The sequence below is a fragment of the Tachypleus tridentatus genome, chromosome 11 (genome assembly GCF_004210375.1).
Source record: "Tachypleus tridentatus isolate NWPU-2018 chromosome 11, ASM421037v1, whole genome shotgun sequence".
Taxonomy (NCBI): Eukaryota; Metazoa; Arthropoda; class Merostomata; order Xiphosura; family Limulidae; genus Tachypleus; species Tachypleus tridentatus.
Window position 1 is genome coordinate 82,913,778 of NC_134835.1, and position 21,468 is coordinate 82,935,245.

A 21,468-nucleotide genomic window follows, 5' to 3' on the forward strand; every position below is an offset into this window, starting at 1 on the left:
GTGCTGAAAGTACGGACCGTTAATACATTTCCTGGTACTAATTGGTCACAGCAATACTAAGCCAATTCCTTTCCATTATTATATCGCCAGAAAAAGTGAACAATTATTGAACACAAAATTTAAACCAATTATGAATCACAGACTGTTTGACCTCCAATTGAAGACGTCCCAGAGACTTGGTAAGGAAACCTTTTGCATCGTGTTTAAGGACTAGTCTAGAAAAGCCACTTTGAACGAGGCAACTGCAATGGCTGCCCATTTCGCCTTTGTCTCATTTATTTTTTCTCTGTAATTTACGGATGATTAACAATGACATGGTTACATACTCACTGGGTGAGACAACATTATTGTAATCTTATACAATCTCTGTGCTCTATCAGACTGGACAACCTTTCTCAGAATATTTGAGAACAACATAAACTATTCATTACTCTTTTTCTGTGACCATAGGTTCTGTTAATCATAAAATGCATTCATCTATTTTATTTTTGCTCACTGAGAAAATATTATTTTGCAGATTGTCTACATTATGTCTAGTCTCTTGTTTCTTTCAATCTAATCTAAGAGACAGATTCAGATTTCTCTATTGAACTTCCTATTATTTGCAGTCGTTATTCTTATATGAAAAGAAAACATAAAACACTAAACATATCACAGCAAATAAAATTCAGTCAAACCATTGAGGAAGTACGCTGTTACTAGTAGTAAAACTAATATAATTTTAAAATGTATTTGCAGATATATTGATTAAATGCCAAAAGAAATCGTTATATCTTTACACATGACAATTTTCAGGTCTCTCTAGAATATTGTGCACAGTTTGTTCTCTCATGTAAGGAAGGGTAATGACTTATTGAAGTGGACTCAGAGAAGAGTTATTGATTCCTGGAATGAAAGACTTGTTTTATGTATATAGAAGTTATAATATATTTTTCCTTGAGAAAAGAGGAGCAAGAAGGTTTACAAGATTTTAAACAGGAATTAGTTAAATAAAAAACTTTTTTCTTCTTTTTTTTATCTGATTTATAAAGAAAAATAAGATTTGGAAAACAAAGAGAGGTTTGGTTTGGTTTGAATTTCGCGCAAAGCTACTCGAGGGCTATCTGCGCTAGCCGTCCCTAATTTAGCAGTGTAGGACTAGAGGGAAGGTAGCTAGTCATCACCACCCACCGCCAACTTTTGGGCTACTATTTTACCAACGAATAGTGAGATTGACCGTCACATTATAACGCCCCTACGGCTGAAATAGCAAGCATGTTCGGTGTGATGGGGATTCGAACCCGCGACTCTTAGGTTACGAGTCGAGTGCCTTAACCACCTGGCCATGCCGGGCACCTTCAATTAAAAAAAAAACACTTTGGCCAAAACTGCTGTTAACTAACAACGAAAAAGAAACCATTAAAAACTGTGTACTTTGTGCACAAACAGCTGGAAATGAATGTCTGGGTTACGTATATAAGTTTGTGTTTTGCCTTTTTGGATGCTTACAGTACAGTAATAGATTGGAAAAACCACTTGTAACATTTGGCCAAATATATACATCTATGTACATATATACTGTTTCAACACTGTAAGGTGTAATCTTTTCAAAGCTGTTACTACAATAGAAAATGGTTCAAACTTATATTGAGGGAGGGGTACTTAAAATGGCCATGTAATCAGAATAGAATCGTAGAAGGTATTTTTATTACAGACACTACAAATCTACTTTCATTCTAAATTTAAAGGCTCAAACTAACAACTGACATGTCACATTATATATCGCTTTTGCATGCGCAGTTATTTAGAGTGTTTGTCGTACAAGTGCAGAAAGGTCATAAGAAAATGTTCAATCAGTGTAATTGTCAAAACATGCACAATAAGTATAGAAAATATGGAGCTCTGTGCTATTACAGTTTATGTTTCACATATTTTTCCACAAAGTAAGCATGGTTAATTACATGCAACTCTGAACTATGATAAAGGATTCTATACATGTTTATATAAATTGTGTGGAGAAAGTTTTAAAAATATTCTATTGTTGGAAAAATATATACGGTCTTGTTTGGTTTCAGCATAAAGTACTTGATAAAAATATGTATCATTATACTCAGCTAGACAACAGATAGTTTATCACGATTAATACATATTTTGTTAAAGGTAACCTCTAAATGTTAGTTTGTGGCATTGATTGCTACAATTAGCTTAGCATTTCTTCACAGAACAAAGAAGCAAGTGTGGTAGAGTAGTGTTTGAACTTGAATTACTAGGAAAGACATTCACGTTCTTTTATCAAAAAATAAGGTTGATAATCACATTTCAGTGAGTCGAAATCAGTATCTGCATATGTGGAATTATTTTTCTACAATGTTCCCTGAATATAAAAAAATAAAAAATTGATAAACTTTACCCCAGTGTAAAACTGTCATCACAAGTTATCTTTTAAAATGGTGTCGTGTGAATAATCTGAGGGAGACAATTGTTGTTGTTGGTTGTTTTTTCTTAATTAAGCACAAAGCTACACAGTAGGCTATCTCTGTTCTGCCCACCATAGGTACCGAAACCTGGATTTTAGCTTTGTAAGTCCACAGACATACCGCTGTGCCAGTGGTGGAGCGGGAGACAATTACTGTGACTTGTGAACTGTTAGACATCTGAACTATAGGGAAGTGATATACTGCGCTTAGAAGCTGCATAGAAGTTTAGAAAAATATTACACGAATATACATAAATAAATACATATTTTGCAATAGTTATGGAATAGAAAAATTTATGAATATTAAACTGGTACTGTATCAGAAATACTTTTTCTCAAGTGGCTGTTTAGGATAAGAATATGTTGGTAAATCTAATAACAATTATAACAGATTTACTGTTATACATTTATTTTAATACCCATGTTTATTTCAGTATAGTTTTCTTACGCATGTGACGTATATTTTTGAATGTGTATTGCGCAAGTCCTAACTATTCTCTAAATTTGTAGAAGATTCTCGAGAGCAAGAATCAACAATATGTGATCCACGTGTTTTCTAACATTGTTGAACGTCCGAGAATCTCGCGTGATTCGTATAAAAGCAGTTAGCCGAGAGAAAATGATTATTATTTGTCAGCCACAATCAGTATACTATAAGCCTCGGAAGCTATAAGTGTGATTAACACATTTTAAATAAAACTACAGAATTAGACCAGAAATGTTCATAGATTTCGAACATTATAAACCGTTCAATTACAGTGAATTAACTTCGCACATTAGTATTTTTACGAAGACATTAAATATCTTCGTCGGTACAAAGTCAGCCACATGAACCTTAAGCGGGATATAACAACATCAACTCAGAATCAAATTGCTCGACGATTCAGGTGTGTTCTAGACTGGATACAATGTTGAATGTTGTCCGTAAGTTTGTAAAACTCTTTTACATTAATTTGATACATATCGAAATTCAATTTGTTTGTTTGTTTGTTTAGAATTAGGCACAAATCTACACAATGGGCTATCTGTGCTCTGCCCACCACGGGTATCGAAACCTCGTTTTTAGTGTTTAAGTCCGCAGACATACCACTGTGCCACTGGGGGGCTCGAAATTCAAGGAACTGCTAAACTAAAATTAAAATTTCCGGTTATCTGAAATCATAATACGCATCGAACGTAACATAATAAATCGGAGACCCGTCCAAGATAAATTATAATACGTAACACAATCTTATCTTACATTCTGTTTAACATTTATCTTATCCTTACACCCTTTGGTGAAGTATAGGTGTTGAGGAACACAGTGGTGTTAAAATGATTGGTACAACTGCGATATCTGTTTTGCCTTAACTGCTTCTGCTCTCAAGAATTGTCCTGACCAGTGCTTTCGTGAATTAGGTCAACAGTTACAAAGTATATCTAACTTTTTGTTAATTTATTCTGAGATTAGCTACGGACATTAATGGTTATAATCAGACGGCCTTAGAGTTCGCGCCTGCGCGAAGATTAAGCTCTATAGAAGAATATGCATCAGATTAGATACTGGATGGTTCCATATTTGTGTCGAGCAATAAAGAAAATTCAATAAGCAAATCTCGTTAATGTATAGGCATTTAATCATTGGTGCAGTGACGTAATATTTCCGTAATTACGAAATCTCACGCGTTCACTATTTTGACATTATTTCTTAACAAAAATGGCAGCTAATCGTAAAAGAAAAGTTGACGACGAAAACCGGCAGTTTTATGATGATTGGACTGTGCAATACTGTTTTGTTCAACAACAGAAGAACGTGATTTGTCTGCTGTGTCATTCGACAGTAGCAGTGACGAAAGTATTCAATATAAAGCGTCATTGTGAATCGAAGAATAAAGATTTCTACAACGTTGTCGGTGATGAACGAACAGCTGGAACTGAATCTCTGCGGCGGTCGCTGAATCACCAGCAGAACGTTTTCTCAAAGCAGTCAGCAGAGTTAGGTGCAGCATGTGAGGCCAGTTACGATATTTCGTTGATGATAGCGAAATCTGGCCGACCGTTCACTGATGGTGATTTTGTCAAGCAATGTATGATTACTGCATCGGAAAAGTTGTGTCCGGAAGCAGTTTGCAAGTTACAGACGGTGGCTTTGAATCGTATGGTACCACTGTTGATGAAGCATCGAGGAAAGCAGAACAGACAGTTGGTGAAGTTGCACTGTATTATTTACCAACAGAACATGTGCAGTAAAGAACTTGGTTTTCAGGCATTGGAGGCATTAGTGACGAAAACCATTAATTTCATCAAATCGCGAGGGCTCAATCACCGCCAATTTTGAAGTCTTCTTGAAGAAATTAATTCAGACTATGGTGACCTTGTATATCACTGTGAAGTACGCTGGCTGAGTCGATGGAAGATGCTCAGAAGATTTTGGGAGTTGATTCATGAGGTGATAGAATTCCTCAGAAGCAAGAACAAAGACACAGGGGTGATTTCCATGACTGATCCAGCATGGCAAGCTGATTTGACCTTTCTAGTCGACATGACACAACAGTTGAATGATCTGAATTTGAAGTTGCAAGGCAAAAATCAGCTTGTCTGTCAGCTTGCAAATCACGTCTCAGCTTTCAGGACAAAGTTGCAGTTGTTCTGGCAGCAAGCAGTATCAGGCAACTTCGTGCACTTTTCAGTCACAGCTACAAAAGGATCAGGACATTGACACACAAGTTTATGTTGGGAAGCTAGATACCTTAATTCAATCCTTCAACTCACGGTTTCATGACTTTGACCAATGCAGATTGTTGATAAAACATTTTGCTGATCCGTTCAGTGTGTCAGTGGATGACTTGTCAGCAAAATATCAACTCGAACTTACTGATCTCCAGGCATCTGATGAAATGCTTGCTATTTACCGAGAAAACAGTTTGCTTGACTTCTACAAAACGTTGCCTAATACATTTGATAATCTGAAAGAGAACGCACTTGTCCACACCAGCATGTTTGGCAGCACGTACTACTGCGAACAGGCTTTATCGCATATGAAACTGAACAAAAACAACACTCGCAATCAGCTGACTGATGATCATCTGGAATCAGTCTTGCGTCTTTCAACATCAAACATCAAGCCGAACATTTCTAAGCTCGTAGATGACATGCAGCACCATCCATTGCACTAACTTTGTGAAAGTTGACGTATCATAACATTTCTTAGAATAATGTACAAACTCTTTGATGTACTCGTTACTTGTTCTTAAATGTGATGTCCATCTTGTGTGAAACAATTGTGGGACGATTTTAATCTTCACTTCTTTGTGGCCCCCAACGGTTACAAGAAGTCTGTTTGTGGCCCCTGACTCAAAAAGTTTGTGCACCACTGGACTAGAGGGAAGGCAGTTAGTCATCACCACCCACTGCTAACTCTTGGGCTTCTCTTTTACCAACAAATAATGGGATAATGGGATTGATCGTAACATTATAATGCCCCTACGGCTGAAAGGGCGAGTTTGTTTAGTGTGACGGGGATTTGAGCCCACGACCTTCGGATTACAAGTCGAGTTCCTTAATCACCTAGACATGCAGGGCATATTAAACAGAATTAAGTGCAAAAATGTAAATTTAAAAATTCAAAATTATTACAGTACCAAAATGCAAGAACGAGTTACTATGTACACTATCAGTATCGCAAAGGTGTAAGAAAGTAAATGTAAATGTAAATTAAAAGTAAACAAAGTGGATTTAACCTTATTCCTTATTCCTAAGAGTATCTTAAGACTGCGAGCTCTTGTTTAGAAATACCAGCAGTTCACATTTTTCGTATATCTTCATAATATTAACTACCTTGTCATGAACACAAAAGCCCAATTTGATGAACTGTCAATCCATTTGGAAACTATCAACTTGAACTTAATGTTTTAAAATTACTCTACGCGTGTCGCTTCTCAATACGCTGAATTGCAAGAACATGTTACTTTTAATCCAACCTCTACGTTACAAGTTACAGTTATATACGTTTTACTATTAATTAAAGTCCAAAAATATTGTAATTATTACATTGGAAGCTACAACTGCTTTGGTAGCCTGTCGATACAGCATTCAATAATGAGGCTCAAAAAAACCTACAAACCTTTTGAAACCGGTATATTTTTCTAAAAATTAGTTGCATTTCAGGTGCAATAATTTCAGTATTTCAGCTTTTTTTTTTCAGCGCAAATGATAGGTTTGTACAGTGGTTTACCTGGACCACACAACGTCATTGCTGGATATAAAACCAAAATGAAAAGTCACTACTTGTACGTGATGTATACGTTTTAAGTGATTCAACATAGCTCTTGTACTGTTGATCTTATTACATTCTATAGAGGGTAATCTGTATTTGACTTTTTGTTTTTCTATTTTTATTGAAATGGTTTCAAACGGAGGTTCCATTATTTTAACCTGATGAAATAAAACATATCAGTTTGAGAATTGTGAACTAAAGCATGATGAGAACTGGGAGTTAATTTCTCTAACTGAAATTCAAGCCCCGTGTTGAACGTAGAAGGTAAGCAAGGAAAAGCAACTCATAATTTGACATGAAAATCAGTAGACATTCAACATTGTTTCATGACGATAGGTAAAGATTGAAGTAAAGTTTAAAACATTTCGAAATCAGTAGACATTCAACATTGTTTCATGACCATAGGTATAGATTGAAGTAAAGTTTAAAACATGTCGAAATCAGTAGACATTCAACATTGATTCATGACGATAGGTAAAGATTGAAGTAAATTTTAAAACATTTCGAAATCAGTAGACATTCAACATTGTTTTATGACGATAGGTAAAGATTGAAGTAAATTTTAAAACATTTCGAAATCAGTAGACATTCAACATTGTTTCATGACGATAGGTATAGATTGAAGTAAAGTTTAAAACATTTCGAAATCAGTAGACATTCAACATTGTTTCATGACGATAGGTATAGATTGAAGTAAAGTTTAAAACATTTCGAAATCAGTAGATATTCAACATTGTTTCATGACAATAGATAAAGATTGAAGTAAAGTTTAAAACATTTCGAAATCAGTAGACATTCAACATTGTTTCATGACGATAGGTAAAGATTGAAGTAAATTTTAAAAGAATTCGAAATCAGTAGACATTCAACATTGTTTTATGACGATAGGTAAAGATAAAGATTGAAATCAGTAGTAAAGTTTAAAAGATATTTCGAAATCAGTAGACATTCAACATTGTTTCATGACGATAGGTATAGATTGAAGTAAAGTTTAAAACATTTCGAAATCAGTAGACATTCAACATTGTTTCATGACGATAGGTAAAGATTGAGAAAGTTTAAAACAGAAATCAGTAGACATTCAACATTGTTTCATGACGATAGGTAAAGATTGAAGTAAAGTTTAAAACATTTCGAAATCAGTAGACATTCAACATTGTTTCATGACGATAGGTAAAGATTGAAGTAAAGTTTAAAACATTTCGAAATCAGTAGACATTCAACATTGTTTCATGACAATAGGTAAAGATTGAAGTAAAGTTTAAAACATTTCGAAATCAGTAGACATTCAACATTGTTTCATGACGATAGGTAAAGATTGAAGTAAAGTTTAAAACATTTCGAAATCAGTAGATATTCAACATTGGTTCATGACGATAGGTAAAGATCAAGTAAATTTTAAAACATTTCGAAATCAGTAGACATTCAACATTGTTTCATGACGATAGGTAAAGATTGAAGTAAAGTTTAAAACATTTCGAAATCAGTAGACATTCAACATTGTTTCATGACGATAGGTAAAGATTGAAGTAAAGTTTAAAACATTTCGAAATCAGTAGACATTCAACATTGTTTCATGACGATAGGTAAAGATTGAAGTAAAGTTTAAAACATTTCGAAATCAGTAGATATTCAACATTGGTTCATGACGATAGGTAAAGATCGAAGTAAATTTTAAAACATTTCGAAATCAGTAGACATTCAACATTGTTTCATGACAATAGGTAAAGATTGAAGTAAAGTTTAAAACATTTCGAAATCAGTAGACATTCAACATTGTTTCATGACGATAGGTAAAGATTGAAGTAAAGTTTAAAACATTTCGAAATCAGTAGATATTCAACATTGTTTCATGACAATAGGTAAAGATTGAAGTAAAGTTTAAAACATTTCGAAATCAGTAGACATTCAACATTGTTTCATGACGATAGGTAAAGATTGAAGTAAAGTTCAAAACATTTCGTGATTGGTTAACATTTAAATATTTAAAATTTAAACACTTATTCCCGCGCCCTTGATAGATACTTTCTGACCCACAATAATTATTAAAATGTATAATTTAAAAACAACTTTTCTCAGAATTCACGCGGTTATTCTTGGGCTAAAAACCACAATTGAATTGTGTTGCTTCAAGTCTTAGTGTAGAGAACAGAAGTTAGTCGTAACGGTGGTTTTATTTCGCTAACAAACCAGCATCTGCATAGTGATCTACTATAAACACTGATGGTGGTTTTTATCTTCTAGATTGAGTCCATCCAATCAGAATCAATAAGTGTATTGTGCATTTGAGTTCCTTTTACATCTCCCATTAGTTTACAAATTTAACTTTAGTCGTCCAAAGCATGTTATAGCTTCTAATAGGCCCAGTACTCATTTTTTTTTTAAACAGATTTAGTTGTCGATATTCTCTTACTTGTGCAATGATGTTGGCTTCCGCTTGGCCATTGATGTGGTTTGCAGCAACAGTAAAAGTTTGTAATTGTAGTTTCTATATTAACCATAAATTCTTTAATTTGTGAATCGGTTGTCCATGTGATGAGTACTGTTTAATTCCAAACTTCTGCATTCAAAATATTATGCAAACATTTTCGGCTAAAGAAATGTTTTTTTATATGAAGTTAAATCTGTAATGGTTTTCATTTTGAAGAGTAATTACAACATAGTCTTAGAATAGTAGCAAACATTCAATATCCCTGTGCCGTGGCATAGCACTATTAGTATACTTTCTAAATTTATCACTTTGAAAATCTTTTCTGTATAAAATGTCTATCAAGAGGTATTCTTGGACTAAATTTTTTACATGTAACTACGTAAAAATTTTTCTCAACCCAAACGAGCCGTTTTTACATATATGTTTTTCTCTACAAGTGGTTTTTCTCGACATCATTGATTAATTTTTTTACAGGTAATCTGAATAGGCTGATCACTGCTTGTTAGTTTCATACTTTAAACTTAGTCCGATAGATGGCTTTTTATAGTTGAGCTGAAAAGATTGGTGCCACTTGGCAATCACTAATCTCACTAACTAGGTTGTTGCACATGTCAAGACTTTTACTGTATCTTTATTTAACCCTTTTCTTTTGTTAATGATAAACCATTATGTCGCCTAATTACCTTCAGAAAACGATCGAGTCTTAAATAAATAATCATACGTGAATTGGATGTTTGACCAGCTAGACTTTGATAAGGAGTGACTAACTGCTTAACTACTTGCTCTTTTCTAACTTACATCACCCAACAAGGAGTTAATCCAACTCTAACTTGGTGAAAAACATCAGTAAACTGGATGAGTCACAACATGTTTAGCCACATTCTCTGAAATTATTACAGACACAAAGATGATAAGAGAACATATGGATCATAATGAATTAGAAATATACAGCGGCATTATGCTCCTCTTTTGTAATCTTTTCTCTTACCCTTATATAGTCGTTCATTCTGCTTTCAGGAACTTATAATTGGTTTATTAGTCAAAAACTAACAACTCAACACCAAGTTAAATAAGACTTTTTCACAACACACTGAACAAAAATTAGTTTAAAGAGCTACTGTGCAACTGATTGTTACCATGGCAAGTAAATATTATCAATAGACAGTTTAGGGCACTTCCACTATTAGTTGTAATTACCAATACAGTACAGTTCATGATTTACAAATATACGGAAGTGAATTGGAAGGTTGAAATAACTGAATATAATCCCAGAGAATAAATTACACATTCATTATAGTTTTAGGTGTAAAGACGATTACAAGTAGCTGGAATACACTAAAGCATCTTACCCTTATCTGAAATGATATATTATTATTATTATACTTGGCAAAGATACTCCATATTTGACTCTTAGCACAGGGGAAAGAAAGGACAGACATGCAAGTAAAATATAAGGCAACCACTGACTACTAAAATTAATTATGGTGGTAGTAAAGTTTAATCATGACTCACGAATTGATTGGACAGAAGTTTAGTTCTTGGATGTAGTTATATACCGTTTTTATAATGAATTAGTTGTTTTGTGATATTTGAATATATTATGTGTTTTTCCTTTCTCCTAACGTTATTATGGGCCCGGCATGGCCAAATGTGTTAAAGCGTTCGACTCGTAATCCAAAGATCGCGGGTTCGCATCTCCGTCGCACCAAACATGCTCGCCCTTTCAGCCATGGGGGCGTTATAATGTGACGGTCAATCCCACTATTCGTTGGTAAAAGAGTAGGCCAAGAGTTGGCGGTGGGTGGTGATGACTAGGTGCCTTTCCTCTAGTCTTTCACTACTAAATTAGGGACGGCTAGCGCAGATAGCCCTCGAGTAGCTTTGCGCGAAATTCAAAACAAATACAAATACCTAACGTTATAGTATTATTATAAATGTACTCTTTGTTTTATATACGTGTTTGTTTCTCATACATGATCCGGAAAGCCCTTTGTGAATTGATTTATTAAAAAAAATATGTTTAGGGTTTATCATAATATGCTTTCAGCATTGTAGTCTATAGACCACATCGGGCTATCTACTGAGTTCACCGATGGGAATCGAACCCTTGAATTTAGCGTTGTAAATCCGTAGACTTACCGCTGTACCAGCGGGGGACCAATGAAGTCTGAAAACTGGATATCTTTGCTGAATTGCTCAGCACGTAATCTAACAAGGTAGCACGTTATGTGATTACGTATACGTATTCGTGGCAGTTACGTTCAAAATAGTCTTAACATACCCAGTTGTGTATAGTTGGAGTGAAGATTTTTTTCAATGAATATTGTGTCCAAATGTTTATTCTTAAAGAATTTAGCAGAAAACAAACAAACCTGAACCCTTTTTATTTCTGTTGGCGCATATAAGCCACATAACACACGATGGTGCCACTGAACTCTTAAACCATATACTAGTCTCTTCAATAAAGTATGTAGCTGTTGTAATAGCCGGCTTATGAATTAAACACCATGACGTCACCAGTCGAAGATAGCCGAGTGTTTCAAGAAACACTCCATATTTGATGAGCAGCAAAATATCGAAAAAATTTTTTACTTCTGTTTGCCACTTTGGTTAATTTTTGAATTTTTTGTGACAATATGTTACAATAGACTCTGAATATTGTATTTCTGAAAAATAAAATTGGTTCATAAATCCTTTAAGTTCCTTTATTCTTCTTGAAGTAGATGATACCTCTTCCAACATGGAAGGATATTGCCCAGTACTGCATGTTGTGTAAGGATATCAACAGCAATGTCCTCCAATAGTTGTTCAGGTGATATCTACACGTTACAGTCTCATCCAAGTTGTAATCACAAACACATTGTTAACGCTGGCTGCCCTAGTAAGCAGGAGATTTCTTGCATGCTAAAAACATTACATTTGATCAATATAGACTGGAATATCGTTTGAGTTGGTATAGACAGGACGAAAGACATAGTTAACTAATGAAGCTAAGTCCGTAGTGTTTATTCCATCAAGTATATACACCAGCATTATGTTTAGTCTCTTAATAAAGACTGTGCATTTTGTATTACATTTTCTGTCCAATCTCACGAAAATCATCACGTGGTGTATTATCCATAAAGTTACTTAAGGTCCAAGTTTAACAGAAGTTAATAAAGGACAAGGTTTGCAGGATTATATAAGCATCATCTAGACAGCTAATTCTAAGGGCTTACAAGTAAAAAAACAAAACAAAAACGAATATAATAACCACACCATTTCCAGTCTTGACAGATATTTCGTCCAGCATGGGGGATCATCATCAAGCAGACTGGGTCACTATACACAGAGTAGTGGTGTAGATGATACTTGTATCATACATTTTTATGGAACGATATGTTGCAAAGAAACACAAACATACAAAATCCGAAACTTTGAGACCAAACTTATAAGGCAGGCTTAACTGATCATTCACTGTTTACAATCAAAGGACAAACAAGGCCGTAAAAGACATTGTTGAAAACTTACTACTACGTTATGCGTGGCGTTTCCTAACTTCCGACGATGTGTTTCGCTCAATCCATAGCTCTTCATGCTGGCTGGGATACAATGAACACAATAGTACTTAAAACACTACTTATATATGTTACTTGTTACAACAACGATTGTATAGTGTGAATTTCTTTTACTAGATTAGAATCATAGCTAAATCAAGCGACAAAATCGCTAAGTTGACAACACGGATCTTACTAAGTGGGGCTGTTGTCTACGTCACGTTCCCGCCATGTCTTTATTCTATTAAACAAACCTTTCTTTATACTGAAGGTCAACGACATTATCTAATTTAACCTTTAAATTGTTATGCTAATCATTAGACACCTTAAACACAATTAAAAGAAGGATGTTGCAGGTCATACCACTAAAGAGCTAACTACATATTAATATATTTATATTTTGTTTGTTTGTTTGTTTTGGAATTTCGCACAAAGCTACTCGAGGGCTATCTGTGCTAGCCGTCCCTAATTTAGCAGTGTAAGGCTAGAGGGAAGGCAGCTAGTCATCACCACCCACCGCCAACTCTTGGGCTACTCTTTTACCAACGAATAGTGGGATTGACCGTCACATTATACGCCCCCACGGCTGGGAGGACGAGCATGTTTGGCGCGATTCGGGCGCGAACTCGCGACCCTCAGATTACAAATCGCACGCCTTAACGCGCTAGGCCATGCCAGGCCTAATATATACATATATATACTCTTATTGATACAACGTTTTGGGCAATGCCCTTCTTTGAGTATCCCTGACTGAACAGTGAATCGTAAACGAAAACATTCTCAATCGAAGATCGCATTATAGTTTTAAAATAAATAAAACGAATGCATGCATAATTTACTGTATACAACATTTAAAAAGAGGATAAAAGCTAAAACGTTAATTTAGCCCATCAGAGTGGAAAGTTCACAAATAAAAAATATTTTGTTTTCTTATGTGTGTGTGTACGTGCACGCTTGTATTTATATATATATATATATCTAACTTCTTACTGTTCCAAAAGTGTTTGTAAACATTGTTGCACACGTTTATTTGTTAGGGTGTTACCTTAGGCCTGGCATGGCCAGGTGGGTTGAGGCGTTCGACTCGTAATCTTAGGGTCGTGGGTTGGAATCCCGGCACCAAACATGCTCGCTCTTTCAGTCGTGAGGGCGATATAATGTGATGGGCAATTCCACTATTCATTGGTAAAACAGTAGCCCAAGAGTTGGCGGTGAGTGGTGATGACTAGATGTTTTCCCTCTAGTCTTACACTGCTAAATTAGGGACGGCTAGCGCAGATAGCCCTCGAGAGCTTTGCGCGAAATTCTAAAAAAAACACCAACAAAACAAAGTTATGCAGAACAAATTGCAGTGTGTAATTAACGATGAATAAAAATAAACTGTTCACGAGACGACATTACTGTCACAGCACGCGAAATAATTCATTATCACACTCTAAAAACAAATGACAATAATTTTAATAAAGATGTGAAATACAGAAGCAACACATGTTTAAAAATAGCAGATATTAAGAACTTTCCAAATTAGAACATATTTTATTTTGTCTGCTACAATCCAAGCAAGTTAAATATTTACATTCACTTTAAGAAACAGTTTCGTAACTTGCGACCATAGCTACGTGTATATGCTTTTCACGTGTTTGTTTTCAGCAAATACGTTTACTGGTTTACAAACTCTTTAACAGTACAAACAGAAAAAAGTTAGTACTGATTATAAACAATTAGCACTTCTTCAACTTCTAACCTGAAATATCTTTAAGCATACATGGGCAAAAGACTAGCCCAGAGGTTGAGGTATTTACGACCATAATTTTAATTAATGATCAAAAGGAGGGCAACAAGTAAGCTGCCCTCCCTGCCTCAAATTATAAAATAGTTTAGTAAATGTAGTAACAAAGAAACATTAAGATAGACGTTCTGAATTTTTAAATAACTTAAAATAATAAATTATGCATCAAGTTTAATAATGTTTCTTTTTTACTGATGGCCACGTCGTTTAGATGCTCGACTCGCAATCTGAGGGTCTCAGGTTCGAAACTCTGTTCCATCAAAACTGTCGCGTCCTTTCGACTATGGGAGTGTTAAATTGTGACAGTCAATCCCACTATTCGTTGATAAAAGAGTAGCCCAAGAGTTGGTGGTGGGTGGTGATGACTAGTACAGTAGGGATGACTAGTACAGATGTTTATCTGCATTAAATACGAAATCTTACAATACTGTTCATACTTCTACTTAATAAATTTTTTTTAAATGATCTATTATGAAATAGATTTTATGTCTTAAGTGTTTGTTTGTCTTTCAGCAAATCCACACTGGGTTATCTTCTTGTTTACCATTAAGAATAACAACCATATTCTAGTTTTGCATGTAAACTTTCTACTATCCCACCATGGGGCACTTGCATATATATTTGGATATATATTTCTAAATATATATGTACAGACAGCCAATAATTTCTTATAACATGAATTTCAATTTCAATCATGTAATTTTTTTCACATCTGTATTCTTGTATTTCATCAAGCATAATTTAAAAAAAATCTCAAAGTGAATTTTCTGTTACAATATTGCATTATCTTGTTCACCTCATAACAACTATTGTTCATGAAAATTGATGAAATATGCAGCAACTAGAACACTGCCATATCTGTCCTATTCCAACTGGTTTGACAAGTATTAATATTGTATGAAAGGCAACATTGGCACTAGATACAGTATACATCATGTGGTTGAAATACCATTGTACATTCTCCTTTAATTTCACTCGTAGATCCTTAGAGTAATGCCAACCTTCATTTACAATTATCAAGATAATTGAAAATAGAAGGATTAACATGAAGTTAGTTTTCTAAGCAAACAAACTGAATTTCCAAATATTTCAAACAATTTTTCATTTCAAAAAAGCCAAGTAACTCAGAGAAAAATGAAATATGTACTGATACTTTAACACTTCATGTTCTCTGACAAAAAGAGATAAACTCTTTATTCAATTATATATATATATTATTGGAAAATTATTATGTATTTTCTGTAAAATGATTTTAACTTTTACAATATTTGACAATTATTTGTTAATGAAAAGGATTATTTATTTTATGTAACATTTTGTTAACTTTTGCGATGTTTGTCAATTATTTGTAAATGAAGCTAAAAATCAGTTGTTATAAAATGAAAGTTTGGAGACAGTTTGACTGGGTAAAGAAGAAAACTTTATTATAAATGCACATTTTCTTACAAGATTATGTCTCCCTCAACATAATTTTGTTGCAACATTGTAAAATTAATAAATATTTCTTATTTTAATGCCTATTAACTTCTAACAGACAACACACTACTGTATACTGGTGAGCACTCAAAACTGGTGATCCTTCCAGGCAGCTTTTGGTACCATTCAAGGAAATTAAACATTTGTTCTTAACAAATTTTACATAAAACTCGAAAATGTTCAATTATATCTTATTCTAATTGCATTTCCATTAGATTACTAACAGTAGTAACTGGATTGTATTCTTCTCTCTAGGCCTTTCCCCTAGTTTTCAATTTCACATCAGTAGAGGAATGACATTGATTCAGTTCTCTGTGAAATATGATTTTTCACTATGTTATATATTTTTTCATAGCCAGTTAGGTAAACATTGTATAACCCAAAAACACATAAATGTTTAAAATTTCACTCAACATTCTATCTCACACCTTTCTGTTAAAAGTATTCCATTTAAGAAATCATGTAGAATGTATGGTACAATCAAGTCCATTAAATATTGAAAACACTATAAAACTCACACTAACAAATAAATTCTCTGCAATATATCATTTTAAAGAAATACATCCACACAACCATATTAATTGTTAAATGCAAACTGTGAAACATATTAACTCCATGTGAATAATTTTGCTACCACTTCTAAAAGTAACAGAGTTGGTTAAACCTAGCTTTTACTGGCATGGGCTCTAAAAATTCATAGCATCATCCATTTCAGGAAAAGGAAACATATCCACTCAGAAAATACTATCCTTACATTTTGCCACAGGTGAAACCCAAGTATAAAAATAATAATTTTATTCTACAAAATATCTAAATGTTTAAAAGTCTTTCTGTTACTTAGAAGAAACCTTACATGGAGTGAACTAACTGGTTTATCACCAATTGAAATTATTTTGTAGGATAATATTAATGTGCTTCTTGACATAATTTTTAAGTCTGAGATTTATTTCAAATCATAAGTAACTTACTTTTGTTTTTTTTATTTCCAGCCTCTCAGTTTGTAATGATAAAAATATTTTCAGATTTATTTTAATCTACCTAATTTAAACTAGCTACTACTTAATTGTGCTTCCAAACAGTAGCAGTTTTTATTCATTAACCACATTTGTAAATCATATTAATTGAATAAAGATCTCACAAAAAGTTACCAGTTTTACTTCTGAAACATTTAGGTAATTTTTATCATTTCCTTGTCAAACAAATTGCAGTTCATTTTATATTCATTAACAGTATCCAATCATATAATATCATTACTTTCTTCCAAAGAATTTCTTGTTTGAGCCAATCATGATTGAAATATAAATAGCAGCTTTCAATGAAGCACTTAAATCAATATTTGAATCACTGCTCCCACCTGTTGAGTAGAACATTCACTAACAGAGTTAGAGAATTACTGGAATTTCTAATTAATTAATTGTAAGACCTATTAATTGATTATACTTATAAAGCTAGATGATTAATGGATATGCTGAAATATTGATCACTGGACTCGTTAATTATGTTCAACTAACTTATCCTTCTCACAAGAGACATGGATAGTTGGAATAATCAAAAATAGAATTAAACGTAATGGTGTCAGTTCATTAGACCAATGCTGTGTTAGAGAAGTAATATAACTATAATACTAAGTATATGAAAGTCATCATCACAAAATGTGGCAAGCTCTTTGTCAGCAGTACACGAAAAATTGGATGTTTAACTAATGTTCTTATACCAAAGATACCTCTGTGAAAAGCCAAAGTCAGTCTGGCTCATAATTCAGTGAATTGGAATAGAAAATGATGTTCACATAGAGAATAAAAATACTTTTATCCATTGCACAGGCTTCAAGTTGCATAACCTTTCAAACCCATATTTAAAGTGTTTTTTTTTAGTTTACCTATATATTGTAACTAGTATTTTCTGTAGTCTAACATAAAGTGTTGTAAAATTAGCAATGTAGAGTAACTTGAAAGTTAATAATTCTCTAATCAGATTTATAATACCATGTTGAATGGCACTCTGGAAAAGGTCAGACATGCATACTCTGATTCACACCCATGTACACAGGGTTAATTGGAAACATTAACTCCAAGTAGTTGGAGTTGTTTTTTGTAAGTTGTAATGTTAGCTACTTAAGTTGAACAGCCTTGTTTCAATCAAAAATAATTCCATTAATGAAAAATCATAATGCCAATATCCTGAATACTTGGAATAATCAAAATTATTTAATTTAGTTTATAGGATAGAACACCCGAGATGGATCAATAGGTCCCATGTTGTCCCACAAAATTGTGTTAACATTAAGAAAAAGTGGACTCAACTTAAGCATATCTTTTGATTGAAAAACACAAGGCAGCTTCTCAAGTGAATATTATTTTACTCATTGTTCTGTTATAATACCATGTATATAAGTTCTAGATTGTCAGCCCAGTGCTTATAATGTCATACACAAAACATACCTCATGTGATCACATCAGTGATAAAATTAATTTTACTCAATTATTTCAATATAGCACTAGTTATTTGTTCACTGTTTTAGTAGCACACTTACTACATTATAATCATTTCCCAAAGCTCAGATGATAAATAAAATGAATCAACAAACTTTCTTTAATTATGCTTGGAAGACCACTACAGAAACTATAAATTATTGATAATGATGAGAAAAATTATAGATGAAATTACTAGCTAACAAATGTTCCCACTTTTCATTTCTTCAGACAGAGGGAAAAAAGCTACAATTTTCATTTTCTAGAGAATAAAACTTGGAAGTTCTTAAAAACTCAAATCACTTGCTAGTTCTAAAAAATAGTCTTTCTTCACCTAACAATGGAACACAGTATATATTTTATATAAATTATAAATTATTGGTTTCACAAACATTCTGAAGTGATTAATCATTTTGATTAAAATTAATTTGAAATATTTATTTTAAGTTTGTTTTTTATTTCATGCAGAAACGAAAGAAAACGATCACACACAAAATAAAGATTTTTTATTTTACTTATACCTTTTACCGACTCACCAACGCTTTTCAACATCAGTAATCTGTGTGAATATGCTATTCCTCGTTTACCACTAGAGGGACATATAGTTACGAAGTATGATAAGAGAAACTATATAATATTATTAAATGCAATAATTAATCATATAAGACAGCAAACATAATTTCAGCAATAGGAAATTTTTCGTTACTAATGCTTTAGCTTTTGTATTGTGTCGTTTGTTATCTGAACTACAGAAACAGTGTGTACTTGGTCTATATAGATTTATTAATTTTTGATATGTTTCCACTTGGAAGATTAGCTGTGAAAAACACATCGGTAGGAATGGGGAAAGTCTGTTTGTTTGTTGTTAAGCACAAAGCTAAACAAAAGATTATCTTTGTTCCGCCCACCACGAGTATTGAAACCAGGTTTTTAGGGATATAAGTCTGAAAACATACTACCGTGCCACTAGGTAGCGAGTGAGGAAAGAATAATTAACTAAATTATAGCTTGGTTGTATGAGTTTGTTTGATGTTAAGCACAAAACTATACAATGATCTATCTGTGCTGTATCCCAAACGAGGATCGAAACGTTTTTTTTTAACATTATAAGTTTTAAGACACAATTTGATTTTGATTTTTTTTATTTACATTAATATGGACAGAAGCATAATTAATGAAGTTTGCTGATAACACTAATATTTTGGGCATTTCTAAATGTACTGAGGATTTTTAGGCACTACAGAAAGATTTAGATCAATTGTTAACAACAGCAAATGTTCGACTAATGTATTTTGTTTATCATAATTTTAGGTACTGTAGATGTAAATCCATCCAGTAGCATGACTGAAGAAAATGATCTTGGGTTAGCGATTGATAAGTGACTTAAACCATTAAAGCAGTAAGTTGTTGTAACAAAGGTTGAATTTATTATATCAAAAGAAATTTGGAGCCTCAACATGTCCTACATTTCATGTCGCTACATCATGTCATACTCTATTTAATAACGGTGTGTTTTAACAGTAGACTGCATCACATATTCCATCATAAGTCTATCACATCCGAAGTGCAACATACCTCTCTGCGAGTTTTCTATAATAATTCATCTAACACGAGGACAAAAGTTTCCCAATGCTCCATATTACACTCTGATCGTAAAGACATTTATAGGCGCTACGTCTGATTACTTATATGTTCTTTTCATTCTTTATTTGCTTAAGGTATGAGAAGGATCAGTGGATATGATGTGAAAACAACTAGTTCCACTTTTCCAGATGGAAATGCTTTTTGATTATATAACGTATTGTTCCTCGGACAGGTGTTTGGACGTTGACCCTTGATGCTGACATCTTATAATACGCTACAATCATGGCTTGTTGGAGCTCTGAATAGTATTCCTTTGTTTCGGAATTCAGTTAAGTAAAATGGAAATTTCCATATTCAAAATTCTAAATCGCCACTCTTTTATGATCTCAATGTATGAACACGGAAAAAATTGTTATATGCCTTTCCCTAAAGCGATCAGTTCTCGGTGGCATCACACTACTTACAAAATGTCAAAATGTAGTTTTCATACATTCAAGTGCAGAACAAGGTTTCGACCTTTATTTTAATTAAGCTGCTGATACTCATACCAGCCGTATTGATAATACATGTTTGTCATAGGGCTTGTTTCTTACATTTTCAAAACATTGTTAATATAAGGCACTACATTATCTCTAACTGTCAGGTAACACAATTACCTCTGTACGTCTCTTTTAGCTAGGAATCATTTGGAATACTGTTTGGACTTTTGATATTCTTTTATGAGAAAGGATATTAAATTATTGAAAACAGTTACCAGGAGTGCCACTCTGATGATTCTGAGGATGAATCAATTATAATTATTTATAGGAATAGGTTAAAATTTCTCTTTTTCTCTTTAGAAAAATAGAGTAGGACATGATCTTAATGTACTTTACAAGAGAATAGGAAAAGTAAAACTAGACTCCACTTAAGATGGTTTTATTATTTTAATAGAATAGTTAGCTTACGAAATGAGTTATCGTCAGCACTTGTGGAAGCCGGCACTTCACAAGAGTTTAAGAAGGAAACTAACGATTTTCTTGAACAACATAAAGGGCGTTTAAATTTTTACTCAAGGATGGGTGTACAAAAAACAGCCTTGAAAGAACCATATAGTCCATCGTTGGATGCATGCGTTAAGTTGTGAATTTGTGGTAATGTCGAGTGGAAGTTTTGGATTTCGAAGCTGTCGATCTGAGCTCGAATCAGTGCAATATTCAAAATATTTTCCACATTTTAAGCTATTAATGCGTCATAAGAGTGATAGTAAATTTCCCAGCTTTGATGAAATTATACCTCAGCTATATTAGCTAAAATTATAATACCCAGGAAGATTAGATAAATACTACAGTTAAAACAACTGGAAAGGATGAATGTAAGTTGAAAACTGAAATAGTTATTAAATGTTTCAAAAAGGTTGATATGTGTTCCTGATGATGCAAATGTCAGCAACTGTGAAGGATTAAACACTGGTTTTAGTTCTTAATTTGTG

General features: G+C 33.4%; 1 long non-coding RNA gene across 1 annotated transcript; it reads right to left on the bottom strand.

The window, feature by feature from the left end:
• Positions 1-15,863: 15,863 nt before the first annotated feature.
• On the bottom strand, positions 15,864-19,013 carry LOC143232622 (uncharacterized). Its single transcript, XR_013017631.1, has 2 exons — positions 18,935-19,013; positions 15,864-16,254 (listed from the first exon to the last, which is right to left on the bottom strand). It is a non-coding gene; the product is annotated as an uncharacterized LOC143232622 (long non-coding RNA).
• Between the last annotated feature and the right edge of the window lie 2,455 nt (positions 19,014-21,468).